The sequence below is a fragment of the Ambystoma mexicanum genome (genome assembly GCF_040938575.1).
Source record: "Ambystoma mexicanum isolate Mex_15411 chromosome 12 unlocalized genomic scaffold, UKY_AmexF1_1 Mex_chr12_unloc.2, whole genome shotgun sequence".
In the NCBI taxonomy this organism is placed as follows: domain Eukaryota; kingdom Metazoa; phylum Chordata; class Amphibia; order Caudata; family Ambystomatidae; genus Ambystoma; species Ambystoma mexicanum.
Genome location: NW_027182323.1, coordinates 1,739,944 through 1,760,216, shown reverse-complemented (window position 1 = coordinate 1,760,216; position 20,273 = coordinate 1,739,944). Strand labels below are relative to the sequence as shown.

General features: G+C 48.8%; 2 non-coding genes across 2 annotated transcripts; one reads left to right on the top strand and one right to left on the bottom strand.

Moving 5' to 3' along the window:
* Positions 1-18,245: 18,245 nt before the first annotated feature.
* TRNAQ-UUG (transfer RNA glutamine (anticodon UUG)) lies at positions 18,246-18,317 on the top strand. The gene has a single exon. It is a non-coding gene; the product is annotated as a tRNA-Gln (tRNA).
* A 296-nt stretch (positions 18,318-18,613) lies between these two features.
* Positions 18,614-18,686, bottom strand: TRNAV-CAC (transfer RNA valine (anticodon CAC)). The gene has a single exon. It is a non-coding gene; the product is annotated as a tRNA-Val (tRNA).
* Positions 18,687-20,273: the final 1,587 nt, after the last annotated feature.

Below are 20,273 nucleotides of genomic sequence, written 5' to 3'. Positions count from 1 at the left end.
GCCAGGCTTGTGTGCCTCTTTTCCGTTAGGGTTGTGGGGATATTTCAGTTGGGGAGCGCCGGGTCCCGTGTTGCGCGTCTGCGAGGGGAATTAAACACGCGGTAGCCGTCGCATGACAGAGGGGGCAGTGTTCTCTTCTTAAAGGGACCGTTCTATTGTGGTTTCAGTGCGGTCGCGCTTACACGCATCCAGGGGGCAGTGTGACATGGCTCATCTCGGCCCCATTTCTGGTTGGGCTGTGGGTTTTTGGGGCTTTTCTTTATCTCGTGGCTTTTTGTTGCCAGGGTAAGGGTTTTTAAGGGATAGGGCAGTATTTAGGGGGGGTAATTAAAATTATTAAAAAAAATATATATATATTTTTTTTATAATAATAGTTTTTGGAATGTCATTTTTTGGGTATCATACACTAGCTTTTTGTGATAGCAAGTGCGTGGTTAACTCTGGGCAAAGTGTAGTTGTCATTGGGGGTATAGGTCCACGGGTAGATTTTGGCTCGGGAGCTTAGGTTAGCTAGATTAATTTTCTAGGGGTATATTTTTAGTGCACATCCAGATATTTGGGCACTATGGTGGGACAGGGAGCCACCAAGAAGGGTTTGGTTGATGCCAGGGCTCTGAGGGAGGCCCTGGAAATAATTAGCAGGGCATCTAAGGCCCAATTGGAAGGGGCGGTAGGGGAAGTAACCGGAGAGGGAGAGGTAGGTGGGGGCAGGCTGCAGCGTAGAGCTGCGGCAGACGGGGCTCTCGCGGCAGTGGTGGCTTGCACCCCCGCGGCGGGGAGAGGGGAGGTTTGGAAATCTAGGGGCAGGAAGATGAGGAAGGAGATAGACAGGAGGGCGTGCGGAGGAGAATTGATGTCGGGTGGGCATCCAGTGAGGGAGGCAGTGAATGATAGCCCTAGGGAAGCTGGGAATGCTCAAAAGAAGGTGGCTCGAGGGAACAACAGTGGGGGCAGGGATGGGGCACAGAAGGGGGTGACAGGGCAGAGGGGAAGAGGGAGTAAATACCTGCAGAAGAGTGCAGGTGGGAGAAGGAGGGAGAGGTCCCCATCAATTGAGGAGGTTAGAGGGGGGTGCAGAATGGCCCCCCCGGGTAGGAGGAGTGAGGGCGGAGGGTGCTGCGCAGCCCCCGCTGGTCAGGTGGAGGTGGAGGGTTTCAGTACGGCCCCTCCTCGGTCAGCGCAAGGAGAGCCTAGAGGGTGCAGCACAGCCCCTAGCAATGAGGATTCCAGGGTGGAGGACAGAACGCCTCGCCCGAGAGAAGAGGACCAGGCAGGGGTTTCCACAACCCCGCCGAGAAGACGTCAAAGGAGTGGCGGGGCGGATGCCCCGGGCTCGCAAGAAGATCATCAACTCAACTCGGGCATGAGCTCGCATCCGCAATGGTATTTAAGGGGTGATGAAGTTGGATGGGAGGAATATGTGGGGCAATGGGAAGTGGAAGATTATAGGGCGGAAAGGGAAAGGGGGGAGGAGAGAAGAAGTTTGAGGTGGGATCTGGAAAGGGAAGTGCAGGGCGAGGGGGGGTAAGGGGTCAGGGGAACTATTGGCTGGGTGAGTGTGCTGACATGTTTTGTCCCCTCAGTAGGAGCCCTCTAAGAAAGGAGATGAGGAGCATCGGTGTGGACGCCAGACCACAGGCGGCAGGTGTGGAAAGAGGTGAGCGGGAAAGGGAATGGTCATCTGCATGGCAGAGAGGGGCCACAAGAAGGGGGACAGGGGATGAAGGGTCTGGACTGCAAGATGTAAGGAAAGAAGTTGCTGTGCAGGCCATTGGAGCCGCAGGGGTTGAGAAGAGCATTGTCACGCTCACCTGATTCCCACGGAGGCGCAGGTCTGGCTTTGAGTGCTGATGCTTCTTCTATGGTGAAGCGCAGGACTCTGAAGATGGACTCACTGGCTCGCAGGAATATTCCCCTGTGCGTGAAAAGGGAGTATTACCTACTGACGGAATAATGCTCAAGCCTCCCACTCCCTTCCAGCCCTCCACGATACCCTTCCTCGATTCCCCGTGAAGTCTCACCTTAGGGTCTGGAAGGATGAGTTCTCCATCCTTCTTCTGATGCAGGGGCGCGTTGAAACCCAGTTACTTCACTGGATTGAGGTTTGATGGGAGTTCAAATAAGCTTGACTATTCAGGTAAGGCGCTGTAAGAGTTCTGTAGCAAGTTCAAAAGTTCAAGCCTTATAATAATGTTCATTGTCTTATTGCAGCAAGCGCTAATCGCTTATGTCTTTTTTCCCCTTAGGGCCCGGGGTTCGGAATGCCGGAGATATGGCGCCGACCCGAAGTGAAACGTGCAGTTCCAGTAAATGACAGGTAAGTTCTGGATGAGCGTTCGGGTAATGTCTTTCCATTCGCTCATTCAATGTCTTTGTCTTTTTTCCCCATAGGGGCCGGGGGCCAGAATGCCAGGAAGCGGCAGGACCCGAAATGAAATGGGAATGACCCAACAGGTAAATCTTAGAAGGAAACTGAGCTTTTCCTATTCCCTTCCTTCTCTCACCTTGTGTTCTTGTCTTTTTCTCTCTAGGCTCTGGGAAGTGGCTGCGGATCCGGATGATCGCTGCTGAAGATGGAGGTGCCCAGGAAAGGTGAGTGAAATGCAGCGCTGCAGCGATCGAAGCGAAATGCTTTTAAAATGATGTCTTCCTTTTCAGGATCGTCGGTGTGAAGTCTCCGTGATGCAGCTTTAGCAGGTAAGGTCTTCTTTCTCTCCAATTCTCTCTTAGCAGGTGACCCAGGATGCTAACAGGCGTGGCTGAAGTCCAGATGCAGGAGCTGACACAGTGAGCGTCCAGCTGCGAGGAGCAGAACAACGCGAAGCGTGAGTTGCTGATCGGGCGTGGTTTAAATAGCTTTGGAAGAAGTTCCAGGTATGTATCCTTCCACCGATCAGGTATGTATCCTTCCCCGACCACACCCAGGGGAAAGTAGGTCCACAGGTAAAGTAGTTCCATTCAGGCCTCAAGAGGGCCTGGATGTAGCAGCATGGTCTGCATCAGGTAAGTGCACCTTAAAACACTTGAACACATGTCTAGCTTTATGAGCCAGGCGCCTAAGGCGCCAGGACAGGGGTCCAACATGAGCCTGGCGCCTAAGGCGCCAGGACTGTGTCCAAAGGGCCCCAGCTTGGGCCCGCTGGCACTTCCCTGGGGGAAATGATGCCTGCCTCTGGGGTTGCTGGGTCGGACCTGGCTCCTTGGAGGTAGGCATCATGACAGTACCCCCCCTCAAGGCCCCTCCCAAGGTTGTTCCCTCAGGGGGTTTTGGCTTGTTCGGAAATCTCCGGTGGAACCTTTGTATTAATCGAGGTGCGTGAACATGGTTACTAGGCTCCCACGATCTCTCCTGAGGTCCATATCCCTTCCAGTCAACAAGATAGAAGAGTTTGGACTTTAACACCTTGGAGTCTAAAATGTCTTTAACTTCGAATTCTAATTCCCCTTCAATTTGAACGGGGTCTGGAGGCTTGGACAGTCGGGTCCCTGGTTGTACTGGCTTCAAAAGTGATGCATGAAAAACTGGATGAATACGCATGTTAGACGGTAAATCCAGTTTAAAGGACACGGGATTGATTATAGCCTTGATGGGATAAGGTCCTATGAATTTGGGATTGAAAGTTTGCGGGCCCTTGAGGGGTAAATGTTTTGTTGCTAGCCATACCTGATCTCCTACTTGGTAAGGAGGAGTTTTACTTCGGTGCAAATCAGCGTTTTCTTTATACTTTTTCTTGGCTTGCTGTAAATGAGTTGCAGCTTCTTTGAAGGCTTGGGTTATTGTGGAATGCAGATGATTTACTGCGGGCATTTCCAGGGTCAGAGGTGGATCTAGATCAGAGGTCCGAGGATGGTGACCATACAAAGTATAAAAAGGAGTTTGTCCGGTTCCAGAATGCACTGAATTGTTGTATACATATTCTGCGATCCAAAGGATGTCTTTCCAATTTAACTCGGATTGGTGTAACATGCACCGAAGATATTGCTCGAGAGTCTGATTGGTTCTCTCGGTTTGTCCGTCGGTCTGGGGGTGGTGGCTGGTGGATAGCCGCACATCTATTTGTGCTAGTTGGCAACACTTCGTCCAAAAATGGGAGATAAATTGACTTCCACGATCCGAGACTAATATGGAAGGGAAACCATGTATGCGAACTATATTATCCAGAAATTCCTTGGCCAAGGTGGAAGCTGAAGGCAAACCTTTTAAAGGGATAAAGTGGGCCATTTTGGAGAATAGATCCACAATTACAAGGATAGTGTTGTAACCAGCACAAGGAGGCAGGTCAGTTATAAAGTCCATTGACAAGGTGTGCCATGGTGCCAGTGGAATATCCAAGGGTTGAAGTAGGCCGGCTGGCCTTTTCTTTTGACCCTTGTTTTGGGCGCAAATTCCGCAAGACAAAACAAAAGACTTTATGTCTTTTCTCCAAGAAGGCCACCAGAAGTGGCGTTTGATTTTTTCCTCCGTTTTAGCGATACCAGGGTGTCCTTCCATTAATGATTCATGATGATGGGCAATAACAAGTTCTTGCAATTCTTTACTAGGCAGAAACAACCGCTCCTGGAAGTAGGGTAAGTCATCCTTAACGGTGTAATGAGGACCCTTTTGACTCCATTCCAGTAAGGCTGAAGAGTCTAGAAGTTGTTTTACTTGCGTTTGGATGTCCTCAATAGTTTGCAATGAAGTTAGGCCTAAGATTCTTTGTTCTGGTATGATTGGCACAGGTTCTAAACTCGAATTGGGTTCTTCCATGCCAATCCGGGATAAGGCGTCCGCTTTACCATTCTTGCAGCCAGGGCGATAGGTAATTACAAAATCAAATTCTGCAAAGAATAGAGCCCATCGGAGTTGTCGTGAAGATTGAGCCTTGGCCGTCTTTAAATACTGTAAATTTCTGTGGTCCGTAATTACGGTGATGGTGTGTCTTGCCCCAAGAAGGTAGTGAGGCCAAGCCTTGAAAGCAGATTTAATAGCCAGTAACTCTTTGTCGGTAATTGCGTAGTTGATTTCAGGAGGAGAACATTTCCTGGACCAAAAGGCCACAGGGTGTAGTTGGTTAGTTTCTGGGGCTCTTTGCGACAGGACAGCTCCCATGGCCGAACTGGATGCATCGGTTTCCACAATGTAAGGGAGATCTGGGTGCGGGTGCTTCAATATAGGTGCAGAGGTGAATTTGGTTTTCAGGTCCTGAAAGGCTTGTTCGGCCTCAAGAGTCCATTCAAAGCGTTTGTTTTTCTTTAAGAGAGCTGTGATGGGTTGGACTGTTCGGGAAAATTCCGGGATGAATCTTCGATAGAAATTGGCGAAGCCGAGCATGCTCTGAACTCCCTTCACCGAGCTAGGAGATGGCCATTTGAGGATGGCGTCCACCTTTCGCGAGTCCATTCGGACTCCTTGAGGTGTCCGGATAAATCCGAGAAACTCCACTTCTGTGGTATGAAAAACGCATTTTTCGAGCTTTGCAAATAGTCTGTGCTGGCGCAATTTCTCAAGAACTGCCCTAACATGTTTTCTGTGATCGGATTCTGAAGAGGAGTACACCAGGATGTCGTCAATATAAACAATGACACAAACGTCGATAAGTTCCAGAAGAACATCATTCATAAAGTACTGAAAGGCGGCAGGTGCATTGCACAAACCGAAGGGCATCACCTGATATTCGAAGAGCCCAAATTTGGTGCGGATTGCAGTCTTCCACTCGTCGCCTTCTTTTATACGCACCAGGTGATAAGCTCCTCGGAGATCTAACTTGGTGTACACACAAGCGTCTTTCACCTGGTCGATAAGCTCAGGGATCAGGGGCAGAGGATAACGTTTCTTAATCGTTATTTGATTTAGGGCGCGATAGTCTATACATGTTCTAAGGTCGCCCTCTTTTTTCGGCACGAAGAACAGAGCTGAGGAGACAGGAGACTTGGACGGGTGAATAAAACCATTGGCTAGGTACTGATCTAAATACTGACGCAAATGTAGGTTCTCAGGTTCCGTAAGAGCATAAATCCTACTACAAGGTAGTTGAGCATTGGGTACCAGATCGATTTGGCAATCGTAAGACCGATGGGGAGGTAACGTGTTAGCCTGTTCCTTCTGAAAAACGTCTTGGAATTCTTGGTATTCAGATGGTAGCTGTACAGGGGTGGAAGTTGCTGAGGCTAGACCCATAACTGGATTTCTTGGGTAACAAGTTGGTTCACAATCAGGAAAACGTATCTTCTTTGCTTGCCAGTCGATTCTGGGATTATGTGTTTCTAACCAAGGAATTCCAAGAATTACTTGAAATTGTGGGGCCTTGATCACATCAAACACGATTGCTTCCCGATGTCCATCCTGACCCACCAGTGTCATTTCAACAGTGGAATGCGTTACAGGCCCTGAGGCAATTTCGGTTCCATCTACTGTAGTAATGACATCTTGGGTTACTTTCGGGCGGAGAGGGAGCTTAATCCTGGAAGCCAATTCACGGTCTATGTAATTTCCAATAGCTCCATTGTCGATGTATGCTTTTATAGCATGCAACAGCTGAGGCTGTTTTGGGTCCACTAGCACCATTGGCATGACAAAATGCGAGGTCAAAGAGTTTGTTTTCAAGCTCGGCAAGCGGACCCCTACGCTTGTCGGGCTAGGTCGTTTCCCGAATCAGGTGTCAATAAATCGTTATCAGTGGCTCCAACCACCTTCTTCGGTGGTTTAACCGGACAATTTCGAAGAAAGTGACCGGAAGTCCCGCAATACAGGCAAAGTTGCATTTGCCGCCTTCTCTCTCGTTCCTTCTGTGTTAATGGTCCTTTAACACCGCCGATTTGCATAGGTTCGGATACGTCGGTACTCTTGGAGTTAGTGTGGGTTTTTATCGGTACTCGGGTTTCGTACTTGAACCGATCTGCTTTTCTATTTTGAAGTCTGTGATCAAGTTGAACCACCAAGTCTATGTAGTCTGCGCAGACCTGGGGTGGATCTACTATCTGAGCTAGAACATCCTTAAGCTCTCCGCGCAGGCCTCGATGAAACAATGTGATCCTTTTGTTTTCTGGCCATCCAGTTTCCACAACCAGTCTATTAAAGGTGGCAACGTAGGACAGAAGATCCTGATTACCTTGTCGTAAGGATAGCAGTTCGTTATCAAGGGCCTGTCCTTGAGAGTGTCGAGCAAACAATCTTTCCATGCTGGCCTGGAAACCCTGAAAATTCTGGAGAATGGGATCATCCTGATTTACCAATGGAATAGACCAATCGGCAGCACTGTCACTGAGGTAAGATAGTATAAAGGCTACCTTGGTCTGGTCCTTAGGGAAGGCCCCGGGTCTGCATAGAAAGTGTAAACGACATTGGTTCATAAAGACGGCATATTTCTTGGGATCCCCCGCAAAACGTTCAGGCGGGGCCAAAGGCATGGTAGATTGATTTGTACCGGGTTATTCAAACCCATTGATGTGGAAGTATCTCCGGAATTAGGTAAAGGAGTGTTCCCTGCCTGGGCCTGCAATAACCTTTTGGCCAGGTCATCTGTTCTTTCCTTAGATAGGATCAGTTCTCTTTTGAGAGCGTTAGTCTCCTGGCGGGCTGAGTGCACTTCTGCCCGTAATTCCCCCAAAAGCTGGGCCAGCTGATCTGTCTCGGAAGTCTCCATAGCGCCCGGGTGGGAAATTATGGGTAGGCTTCGCGTTCTGTCACGCTCACCTGATTCCCACGGAGGCGCAGGTCTGGCTTCGAGTGCTGATGCTTCTTCTATGGTGAAGCGCAGGACTCTGAAGATGGACTCACTGGCTCGCAGGAATATTCCCCTGTGCGTGAAAAGGGAGTATTACCTACTGACGGAATAATGCTCAAGCCTCCCACTCCCTTCCAGCCCTCCACGATACCCTTCCTCGATTCCCCGTGAAGTCTCACCTTAGGGTCTGGAAGGATGAGTTCTCCATCCTGCTTCTGATGCAGGGGCGCGTTGAAACCCAGTTACTTCACTGGATTGAGGTTTGATGGGAGTTCAAATAAGCTTGACTATTCAGGTAAGGAGCTGTAAGAGTTCTGTAGCAAGTTCAAAAGTTCAAGCCTTATAATAATGTTCATTGTCTTATTGCAGCAAGCGCTAATCGCTTATGTCTTTTTTCCCCTTAGGGGCCGGGGTTCGGAATGCCGGAGATATGGCGCCGACCCGAAGTGAAACGTGCAGTTCCAGTAAATGACAGGTAAGTTCTGGATGAGCGTTCGGGTAATGTCTTTGCATTCGCTCATTCAATGTCTTTGTCTTTTTTCCCCATAGGGGCCGGGGTCCGGAATGCCAGGAAGCGGCAGGACCTGAAATGAAATGGGAATGACCCAACAGGTAAATCTTAGAAGGAAACTGAGCTTTTCCTATTCCCTTCCTTCTCTCACCTTGTGTTCTTGTCTTTTTCTCTCTAGGCTCTGGGAAGTGGCTGCGGATCCGGATGATCGCTGCTGAAGATGGAGGTGCCCAGGAAAGGTGAGTGAAATGCAGCGCTGCAGCGATCGAAGCGAAACGCTTTTAAAATGATGTCTTCCCTTTCAGGATCGTCGGTGTGAAGTCTCCGTGATGCAGCTTTAGCAGGTAAGGTCTTCTTTCTCTCCAATTCTCTCTTAGCAGGTGACCCAGGATGCTGACAGGCGTGGCTGAAGTCCAGATGCAGGAGCTGACACGGTGAGCGTCCAGCTGCGAGGAGCAGAACAACGCGAAGCGTGAGTTGCTGATCGGGCGTGGTTTAAATAGCTTTGGAAGAAGTTCCAGGTTTGTATCCTTCCACCGATCAGGTATGTATGCTTCCCCGACCACACCCAGGGGAAAGTAGGTCCACAGGTAAAGTAGTTCCACTCACGCCTCAAGAGGGCCTGGATGTAGCAGCATGGTCTGCATCAGGTAAGTGCACCTTAAAACACTTGAACACATGTCTAGCTTTATGAGCCTGGCGCCTAAGGCGCCAGGACAGGGGTCCAACATGAGCCTGGCGCCTAAGGCGCCAGGACTGTGTCCAAAGGGCCCGAGCTTGGGTCCGCTGGCACTTCCCTGGGGGAAATGATGCCTGCCTCTGGGGTTGCTGGGTCGGACCTGGCTCCTTGGAGGTAGGCATCATGACAAGCATTTGCTCAGTGGAGGTCCAAACGGACAAGGTGGTGGAGCCATTGGTGCTCGAAGTGCAAGCTGGGAAAGATAAGGAGGTCGAAGTGAAAGGAAAGGAGAAAAAATTGCCATACATGGGGATAACAAAACCATTGGGGGCGCATTTGATGGCAGCGACCAGGGAGAAGATTCAGGCGGGGGAATTTGTGGATGTCTTTAAATTGCTCCATAGGGAAGTGAGAGCAAAGGAGGGGTCTAAGGAGGAAGAGAGGGAGCTGGCTTCACGGCCAAGGGTCCCGGTGACCATTGAGAATTGGACGTCGGCGTTTATCATTTATGCCAGTGTGTATTGTGAAAAATTCCCGGAGAGTTGCGTGGCCCTGCTTAAATATATGGATGTAATAAGGAAGGCTTTCACGAGTTTTGGGGGCTTTGCCTGTGTAAGGTATGATGAGGAATTCAGAGCGAGAATGGCAGAGGACAGTCAGGCGGTCTGGGGGGAGATAGACATGGATCTCTGGCTGCAATGGATGACCCCAACGAGGCCTGCCCCGACATTGCACACAGCAAGTGGGCTGCCCGTGCCTTTCCGGCCCTTTCTTGGTCGCCCCGCCCATGAGGGGGCAGGGGGAGGAGGCAGGGGTCAGTCCTCAGCAGCGTGCTGGGGGTATAATAAGGACAGCTGCACAAGGATCCTGTGTAGGTTCAGGCATGAGTGTAGCAAGTGTGGTGGAAAACACCCTCTCACTCAGTGTTTCCAACAGGGAGACAGGGGGAGGGGGAGAGGTTCAGGAAAAGGGGTTGTGGGGAAAAGCTTTTACTCCAATTAAAGTGGGGGTGTTGGAAAAATGGTTGCAATTTTATCCGGATAGGGAGGGGGCTAAGATTTTGAGTGAGGGGTTTTGTCAGGGGTTCAGATTAGGGTACCAGGGCCCAAGGGTGCGTCGGTGGGCTGAAAATTTGAAGTCGGCAAGAGAGAATGTTAAGGTGGTAAGACAAAAATTGAACAAGGAAATAGCGGCAGGAAGGATAGTGGGCCCATTTGATGACATGCCAGGTGATTTAGTGATATCCCCATTGGGGGTGGTGCCCAAGAAAGCTCCGGGGGAGTTCAGACTGATTCATCATTTGTCATGGCCGGAGGGTATGTCAGTTAATGATTTCATTGCCCCGGAAGAATGTGGGGTTGTGTATGCAAGTGTTGACCAGGCGGTTGAGCTGATAAGGAAGGAAGGGCGAGGGGCCTTCATGGCCAAGTGTGATATCAAGGTGGCTTTCAGGTTATTGCCAGTGCACCCGGAGGATTTTTGGTTGTTGGGTTTGCAGTTTGAGGACCGCATTTTCATAGACAAAGCCTTGCCAATGGGGTGCGCAATTTCCTGTGCTTTGTTTGAACGGTTCAGCTCTTTTTTACAGTGGGTTTTCTCATTTAGCTCGGGTTGGGAGAGTGTGATGCACTATCTGGATGATTTTCTGTTCATTAGCGGGGCAGAAAGGGAGGAGGACTGCAAAGAAATGCTAAGGTTGTTTCAGGAATTGATGAGGAGCTGGGTGTACCCTTAGCCGAAGACAAAACAGAAGGGCCGGCAGTGGTGTTAACATTTCTAGGAATTGAACTGGATTCAGTGGCCATGACCTCACGCTTGCCGTACGACAAGGTGAGCAAATTGGTGGTACTGTTGGAGAAAGCGGTGGGGGCCAAGAAAATGATGCTGGTGGAAATGCAGAGATTGGTTGGGCATCTGAATTTTGCATGTAAGGTGGTGGCCCCAGGACGGACATTTTGCAGGAACATGGCAAGGGCCATGGCGGGAGCAAAGTGCCCACATCATCGGATAAGAGTATCGGGGGCAGTGAGGGAGGATTGCAGAATATGGCTGCGCTTTTTGGAGAGTTTCAATGGAGTGTCAATGTGGTTGCAGGGAGACCCGGTGACATGGGAAGTTCAGATATTTTCGGATGCAGCAGGGGCCGGAGGTTTCGGAGTGTTTTGGGGGGGAAAGTGGTGTGCGGAGAAGTGGCCAGCGCGGTGGTTGAAGGAAGGAGTATAGCATTTCTTGAATTTTTTCCATTACTAGTGGCATTGGAGTTGTGGGGGAAGGAGTTGCAAAACAAGAAGGTGAACTTCAATGTTGACAACGAATGCGTGGTCCATGTGGTGAACAGGCAGTCAGCTAGGGATCAGAGGGTGGCAAGACTGATGAGAGAATTTGTTCTGCGTTGCATGGAATGGAATGTGGTGTTTAAGGCAACACATGTGCCGGGGAAGGATAATGGCATCGCTGATGCATTATCTCGTTTTCAATGGCAGAGATTCCGTGGATTGGCTCCAGATGCAGATCAGGAGGGGCAGCAGATTCCGGAGGAGCTGTGAAAGATAGGAATCTGAGAGCGCTTGCTTTGGTGGAGGGTTCATTGGCCTCGGCATCTAAGAAGCAATACAGGAGGGCCTGGGAGGATTTTATTAGAGGAGGAGCTTGTAGTTGGAAGGGTAGATGGGATGCGGAAGAGCGGAGGAGGGATGATGTCACAAATTTCCTACTGAGGTGCATGGACAGGGGCTGGTCAAGGGCAACGATAGCGGGAAAGCTAGCAGGGATTGCCTTTTTAAAGGAAATGGTTTTGGGGTTTTCAGCCAAGTGGGGGGGAAATGGCGAGTAGGATGTTGGAAGGATGGGCAAGGGAGAGTAAGAGGGACAAGGATAAGAGGAGGCCGCTATCGGCGGAATTGCTGCGGAGGTTAATTGAGGTGGTGGGGGGAGTTTGCTGGTCGGTATGGGAAGGGGAACTGTTTGCGACTTGTTTTACGTGGTTATTCTTTGGGGCTTTCAGGGTTTCTGAGTTGGTCGGGGGAAAAGGGGGGGTAGGGGGACTGCAATGGGAAGATGTTCAAATTACAGAAGAAGGTTTGGACATCAAGATTAAAAGGTCTAAGACGGACCAGAAGGGAAGGGGCTCTTGGGTTCTGCTGGGTAGAGGGAGCAAGGATTTATGCCCAGTTCTGGCAGGCAGGGCGTGGAAGGAGCGATGTGGCGGTAAGACAGGCTTGGTTTTTCAGCATGCGGATGGATCGCCGGTTTCAGCGGCCCAGGTGCTAGGGGTATTGCGGAAGGTGCTGGTGGCAGTGGGAGAAAAGGCAGAGATTTTGGGACTCATTCCTTTAGGATGGGCGCAGCATCTGAGGGTACTAGGCTGGGTTTTTCAGAGGACAAGGTGAAAAGATTGGGGAGTTGGAGGTCTGGGAAATACAAGGGGTACGTCAGGAAGTTTGATAAAGGGGAATGTTGAAGAAAGGTGGCGTAGGACTTTGGGGGTCAACTGTTTTTGTTGAAATATTTTACTTGACAGTGATTTTGCAATTTTCTTTTCCAGATGCTGCGCGAAAGAAGGGGGAGTTGGCGCAAGTGTGGATTGTTGGCCATTCAATTGTTAAGTGGGCTGGGAAAGAGGCGGAGAAAAGGGTGTTTGGCAGGCAACTGGGGTGCAGTTACAAGGAACTGGTGGTGAGATGGCACGGGTTGGGGGGCCTGCGGTGGGATCAGCTGCTTCCTATACTGGCAGGGATGAGGGAACGCAATGGGGTTCCAGAGGTGGTGATTATGCATGCAGGGGAGAATTACCTGGTGAGAGATACGGGGGTGGCTCTGCTAAAGAAAATGAAGAGGGATTTAGTGTGGGTACGGGGAATGTGGCCTCAAGCAGCGGTGGTGTGGACTAAGTTGTTGCCGCGCAGAGTCTGGAGGGGAGCGAGAAGTAAGGGAGCAATAGAGCGGGCCAGGAAGGGGATAAACAGAGAAATGGTTGAATTTTGTGCCTCGTGGCGGTGCAGGTCATGGACCATAAGGAAATAACATATGAGGGTCTCCTTATCTTTAGAGAGGATGGGGTACACTTGTCCGTGTATGGGAATAATCACTACCTGGCGGACTTAGGTTCTTGGCTGGGAGACTGGGTAAAAAGTTGGAGGTAGAAAAATTGGGGGTGGGGGGTGGGGTAGAAAGAACTCCTCGGGGGAGGGTTTCATGGCCCCTTTTGATGTGGGGGGAGGGAAGCACAATGGGGGAATGACACGGAAAAGGATAGGGTGGCGCTGTTTGCACAAGCAGGTCACCCCGGGGGAACAGGTATTGAGCCTGGAGGGGCATGGCCCCTGGGAGAAAGCGGGACGCCTGGAAAAGGGGCAACGAGACGGTATGGTCCAAGGGATAATTAGGGAGGAATATGGGTTATTTAATTATTTAATGGTTGGGGGAAAATGAAAATGAAAAGGAAAATGTTTAATTTATTTAATTGGTTGTTAAAATATTTCTTTAGTTTGTTAGGCCATGGAGCCAGTTAAGCGTTTTGATTGTAAGCTTTGGCCTGTCACATTAAAGCGACCTTTTCCACTTTTAAATGAGTCTGGGTTTTTGTGCAGTAAGCCAAAAACAATCTCGGTCCTGCATCGAATATCACTTTCGATTTCACTGCCGAGCCTTTTTTACAAACTAGATTTCATGTGCAGAATTACTGGGCCGAGGGTCAGACGGCACAGATATTACGATGGTGTGTTTTAGGTGAGGGGATGTAGCTCAGTGGTAGAGCGCATGCTTTGCATGTATGAGGCCCCTCCAGGTGCATATAATTTTTGGGGTACGCATGAACGTCAACATTTAAAGGATATACTGTTACATCCTCTTTGGGTTTCTGGTAAAGAGGACTATAATTTTATGTCGCATCTCACTACATTGAACATATTCCGTCGCTCACGTTTCAAGACTATCCTTCTTGTGACTAGTTCACATTACCAGACTGGGGCCCTGTCTAGACAACAAACAGCCGGAGCTGCCTCAGCAATACCGCGAATGGGGTTCACAGTAAACAAAACCCCTGGAGAGATGGTGACTGACAAATATAGATAGCATAGAACAAAGTGATCATGGGAAGCAGCAGCAGCAGGCAGGATTGGGCAGGCAAACATTCCACGTGACTTCTCTGAAGTGCCTGGAAGGAGTTCTTTAAAAGGGAAAAATAGAATTCAGTAAATGTTTTCTTTAAAAATAGCTGTAAATTATCATAACCTAATCGTTGATGTGTTTTTTTTAAACTTTGTTTCAACGCTCTTAACATGTACATAGTCAAAGTAAAACTGTGCACTTGATTCGCCGCCGTCTGCAAGCAGTAGTACATTCATTTCAGCATACGGCAATACATAACGCCTCACTGTGGCAGTGCACAAGGATCTTATAGCATAGCACAGGCATGTTTTATTGCATGTATGTATTGTGTTTTGTATGGCGCAAACCTTGCTGGGGCATAACAGAAAATTTTACATTCGGGGTGACGAAATGACTATTGCTCTGTAGGAGCACAGGGGTGAGTAGTGTCCAAAACACCTACTCAGCCCCAGACTGCTACTAAACCAGCAATGAGCGCAGTCATAAAGGGGAAGCCGACACACCCGACAGGTATACCCCCTATGCCTCTTTTGGTAACTGTGGCAAAGGGCAGTCTAAATTCTTTCTGAGGCGTTTGAGCTGTTACATTTGCACACAAACACCAATAGTATGGTGGTACCAACATGAATAAATGCCCAACCAAGGTTCTACAAAAAACAGGAACTTTAGGAAATATGTACAGTGCATACAACAAATTAAAAACAATAAAGACCCACCTCTCTAAAGGAAACGGAGAGAATACACACTATGGGAATAAAGGGGCATTCAGTGTGAAGACAGGGGTGCTGGCCAATGATTTTAACCAATGATTTTAGCAGCACATTTCAATGTTCAAGGATATGTCTTTTAAATGGCTAAGAAAGGTGGCTTAAAAGTTACTGAGGTGCCGAGGCAGACAAGGGGGACAAATATTCTTCAAATGCGCATGTCTATTGTGATTGGGGCTCAGCAGCATCGAGTCAGGCTTATTGGAGCTCTTTCTGGATCGAGTCAGTGTCAAGCCGTTTCAATTGGTGGTCCCACGAGATCATGGGCGCTGAGACAGGTTGAGTCCGCTCGAAGTGCTCAAATGGTACAGTGCAGACTTTTCAAAAATGATTGGCTAGATTGCGCAAGCTGGTCACCCCAAATGTGCCCTTGGGTGGGTTAGAGAGTAGAGCTTGCCTCTGCCCTGAAGCCTTCTGTCTTCAGCTCTATGGCAGAGAACTTTGGTATAAACTAACCATTCCCAACACATTTCCAATGAATCCTTCCTCTCCTTCTTCTGAGAATCCAAAGATGAATCAACGGAGGACCACATTTCCTGCCTTTATAAAGGCAACATTCTACAGCAGATTGGCCCAAAACAAGAATGTAGTCAGTGTCCAATCCAGGCTGCTATGACATGTGTACCTTGTCTTCCAATGTCATATATAGAGTGCCTGTGTCTGCAGAGAGTGGGGAGAGGGAAGGATGCGTGGGGAGGCCTGACAGAATCCAAAACAGTAAAACCCCTCTCTTGACCTAAGCCTGATCTCGTGGTACTCTAACTGCACCCACTATCCATGTCTGCATGCTTCAAAATGACTCTGTTGAACGACACCCTAATGTGAGAGTGGCTTTGTCATATCAGGGCTGCCGGTGAAACACTCTTTCGCAGGGGACCTCCCGGGAGAGAGTTCCAGTACGCTGAAGGGAGGTGTTACCATCTTCAGAGGCATAATAAGAAGAGCTTCCTGGGACAAGGTCCCACATGGATTGCCGGATGGAGGTCAGAGAGCCGCTACTGGGTGAAGAGTGACCCCCAGAGAGAATAATAACCCATCTGGGGGGGGGGGGGGACGATGTGGCACAGCTGGGAAGAAGGCAGCTGCTTAAGGAAATGTGCGCCACGTTCTGGGCACTGAGCGAGGAAGGGGGAGCTTGTGGACTCATATGGCCAGAATCGTGCCCAGATAAATATGGAGGGGTGCAAATTCACACATGGCTGTGGGGAAGTGCCAGAAAAAATGGAATATGGACATGACAACGTTTTGCAGGGGAGCATGTTTCTCAACGTTTAGGGATGGCCTAATGAATCGGGGTGTACCAGGATACTACGATAAAGATGGGGTTGACCTATCTCAGGTGGGCTCAGACATATTATTTAATTTTAACGACGGTTTGAGAGAGCATGGTTTTATTAAAAGAAAAAAAGAAGAAGCAAAGAGGAGGAGGATGGGGGCAGCGAAGGGGCGCCAACCCCTTCTGGCCGTTGCGGCCAGTCAAAAGTAGTACAATGTTGAAAAGAGAGCTGATGGCATTAGAATGAGCTGGGTGCTGGAGGACAGAAGTGCTGAAGCACGTACGCTACTGATCGTCTGTGTGGACTTGCATGTTGAATATTAATATTTTGTAAATAATTATGCCTGGGCTTAATTTGTTATGGGCTTCAGGCGAGGATAAATGCCAGGCCAACAGCAGGTTAAAGCTCGGGATGAGGGCATAGCAGCACCCGACGTCATATGTTAGAGAGATGGCACACCCACCCTGAAAGGGGGGCATGAGGGCACCAGGCAATAACATGGTGGAGGGCCAAGGCCCCTCCAACTCCAATTCACAGGGCGGCAAACACAAGGGTCACAAAGCAAAGGTAACCCAGGTGGAGAAAGGCAGCAGGACAGGAAGGGGTGGCTGTCCCGAGGGAGAGGGACTCACGATTGGAAGGGCAAGGTCTTCTTCACACCTTCCAGGTGACTTCAGAGACCCGGGGGCCATTTTGTTTATGTCTTGTCAGCGATGGATGTCACACCAACGATCGAGCAGAGAAACATCCTCTTTACAGAGGAAATGACCATGAGCAATTAGCCCCGTGTTTAGCCTAACACGGCAGGTGGACACATAGGGCTGGAAAAAGAGCAGCCCCCGTTTGCAGTTTCCAGCCCCGGCTGGTGAAAAGAATTAGATAATGTCACTCCCCACAGCCCAAAACCAGAGATACACAATTCGTCCTGAGCGGGAGGTTCAGGAAGGTTGCAGGAGTGAGACCTGGATTTTGGAAACAGTTAAATATTTTCAGCTGCCAGTCCCCAGCCCTGGCCTGCAGGCCCACACCATGTGATCACGGTCCGGCAGGTCTCGCTGGTCTGGGCCTCCTGCATCAGCATGGTGCCCTGGGTCCGCCCAGGCCACCCTCCACCCAGGATGCTCCCGGCATCCACAGTGCCCCCGGCACCTCAAGCCCATGCCCCCATGGGCCATCATGGTCCCGGCCTGCAACAATAGTAAGTTCGGGTGATCCTGGCAAACTACCAAGGTGCTGGCTCCCCCAGCACGTGAGAGGCCGGCAGTGTGTCCACCTGCGGCCCCCCAACAGTTAAGTACATTCCAAATATGTAAATGTCACACATACATAGACTGAAAACTTGGCAGCTGGGCAAGGGGGTGGGGGTGTCCCAAGAATACTGAATCTCTACTGGAACAAGATGTGGGGCTTTAAGGAGGCTCAGCAGGCATGGTTCAAAGGGAGGCTGGCTCTTTACTGAAACATATGGGGTACGTGCCTGGGATCTTCACTCCGTTTTGAACCAAGCAATGGGTTCTAGTGAGATTGCCTTTGTGCTAGACCAATGGGTGGGCACTGGGGCAGCCTGGTGTACTCGGCAGAAGAGCCAACAACCCAGTCCACCCCAGCAAGAGTCTTTTCAACTATTCCTTACATTATTCCTATTTCATTGTAGTAAGGCCAACACATCATACTGTTGTGTATAATCCACACTCATACAATCATATCAATCTTTCACAAGCTGTAAAATTCGAAATGTTCAGAGACTGTGCTAGATACTAAATTGCCTAATCTCACTTGGAGATATGGTAATTGAGGAGAAAACCCAAGAGTCTTTTCTGAACAGAGCCCAATGCAACAGCCATTTCAAGTCATTTTCCAGAATGGCATCATGACGGCAATGGGGAATTAACATAATTTTCCAGGCCTGTATTCTATGAGTGGTCCAAAGGCAAGAAAGAGTCATGAAATCCCATGCAGGTGAGATGGTAAGGTGCATATGTTAAGGGGTTTCAACCTCTGCTCAGTGCTCCCTGAGGTACTCATTCTCCGTGACAAGCTCTTTACAAAGACATAAGTATAATACAAAGTCCCAATGATTAAGAATTACTGATATCGGGAAAGGGTGTATTAGGCTATCATAAATCTCGTAGTACTGCAGATTTCAGGGCACCTGTGCTTAGCTAAAAATTAGGGGTACCGTGGCACTAAGTGTATGGTTCCATGGTGTAATGGTTAGCACTCTGGACTTTGAATCCAGCGATCCGAGTTCAAATCTCGGTGGAACCTCACATTTTTCACTGAAATGAGACGCTTTTCGGAATCTCAATTTTATTTCCCTTTATTTCATTCATTCCCGCTCCTAGTATTTACAATTCGAATACATCATGAACGAAAGTCGGTCTTAGTTTCGTCTGACTTTATTTTGTTCCGTGTTCTTTACATACTATCACTATAAAAAATGTAATCTGTATTAATTTTGCTACTAAATAGTTTTTAAAATAGTGTTCGTTCATATCACGTTGTGCATATGGACTTCACTATGGAAGATGAAAAGTGAGGATTAAAGAGGCTTTCGCTAAAAGTGTTTCCGCCCGGTTTCGAACCGGGGACCTTTCGCGTGTGAGGCGAACGTGATAACCACTACACTACGGAAACGGAACTGTACGTGTGCTTTTCTTTCCCATTATTATGATAGCGCATGGAAGGGGGTGCTGAAGCACGGCATATCAACACAGTAACATTTAAGCCAGCTGGCTCCTTCCATGCCAGTGAAGTCAGACAGATCATTGTACACTGGATTAAACTTGCGACCAAGATCCCGTTAATATATATGTCTTACTCCATGGACACTCCCCATCTTTTGAAGTTTTAAAGGAATGTATTGTTTCATTTTGAGTGCCCCAAATCAATCCAAAATCCTTTGTAAACGTGGATCTGTCTCCAGTGCTGCATCAACCACCTGTGCCCGCACCTGGCACAGGTGAGTGTCCCTGTATTAGATCACTACCACCACCTATGCACCTCATACCATGCGCCACACACCTGAACGATTTATCAGCAACAGAAGAGATATTGTTTTCCCTGGAAAATGCAATGCCCAGAGAGCCACATGAATTTGAATCACACACCCAAAGAGGACGACACATAGGGGGCCCAGTATGACACAGGGGGCGCAGGATGGCGGCTATAGCACAGCAGTGCACGTGCCAGAGGAAGACAGAGAGAAGCACGTGGATGCGGTGCTTTAAAGACATGCATCCTGTTTGAGCTTCCAGCATCACATAGACTCAATAGACAGCTGTGTGACTGTCTCCCAGGTGTCCTCTGCCATGTGTTGGTTTGGGGCTCTGCCGATGCAATTACCACAGAACAGCCAGAAGGCACCCCAGTAACTCAGCAGCCCAGGAACGCCATTGGTTGAATGTCATCACTTGTCTCAGAGAAAATGAATATCGTTAGAGGGCTTGAGCATGCGTGTGTGAAGTGTATTTCTGGTTGTGCATATTGTGACCAACCCCACAGATGTATCAACCTGTGACCGATAATGGCATTTTAACGAGTTGGTTGCAAGAGGGTGCCTGGGCAGTATGGCTGTGTGCTGGCCACAGCAGGCCTGAGCAATCTTATGCAAGGGAATTGTCTTTATTATTGTTATTTAGTATTGTGAACACTTTTCCCGCCCAAAAGGAACCAGAGGGCAATTTCCAGAGAAATAGAGAACTGCAACATACACGTACTAAATAATCACAAATACAGTAATTTCTTAATAAATCCAAAACATCCAATTGCAATTCAAGCTGCAGGAGCACTCCTCAAAAAGTCTTTTAAAACATGGTGGACGAGAATTCAGAGTGCACGGTAACAGTGCACAGCACAGGTTCAGATGCGTTCCACACTGCACAAGCCCCCTTAGAAAAGGAAAGGATCCACTTTTTAATGTTTGTTTTTAATAGAGAATCAACGTTTTTCTTCTAGATGACCTGATTACATATAATATGAATTAATCCAAATAGACAGAAACACTGGGCTGAACAGTTGTAAAGTTTTTAAAACAATATAGAGCTTTATTTATCATGTTGCTTGCCCCCCATTGTGACGCAGTGACCAGGAGAAATTTGACCTAACATCCTTAATGCATATACAAGCAGGGCTTCAGTATGTTAGACCGCCTTAGGGGTGCCAGATTTGACTTTGCGTGGAAATACAGAAGATAATTCATACAGTCCACTCTTAATCACACCA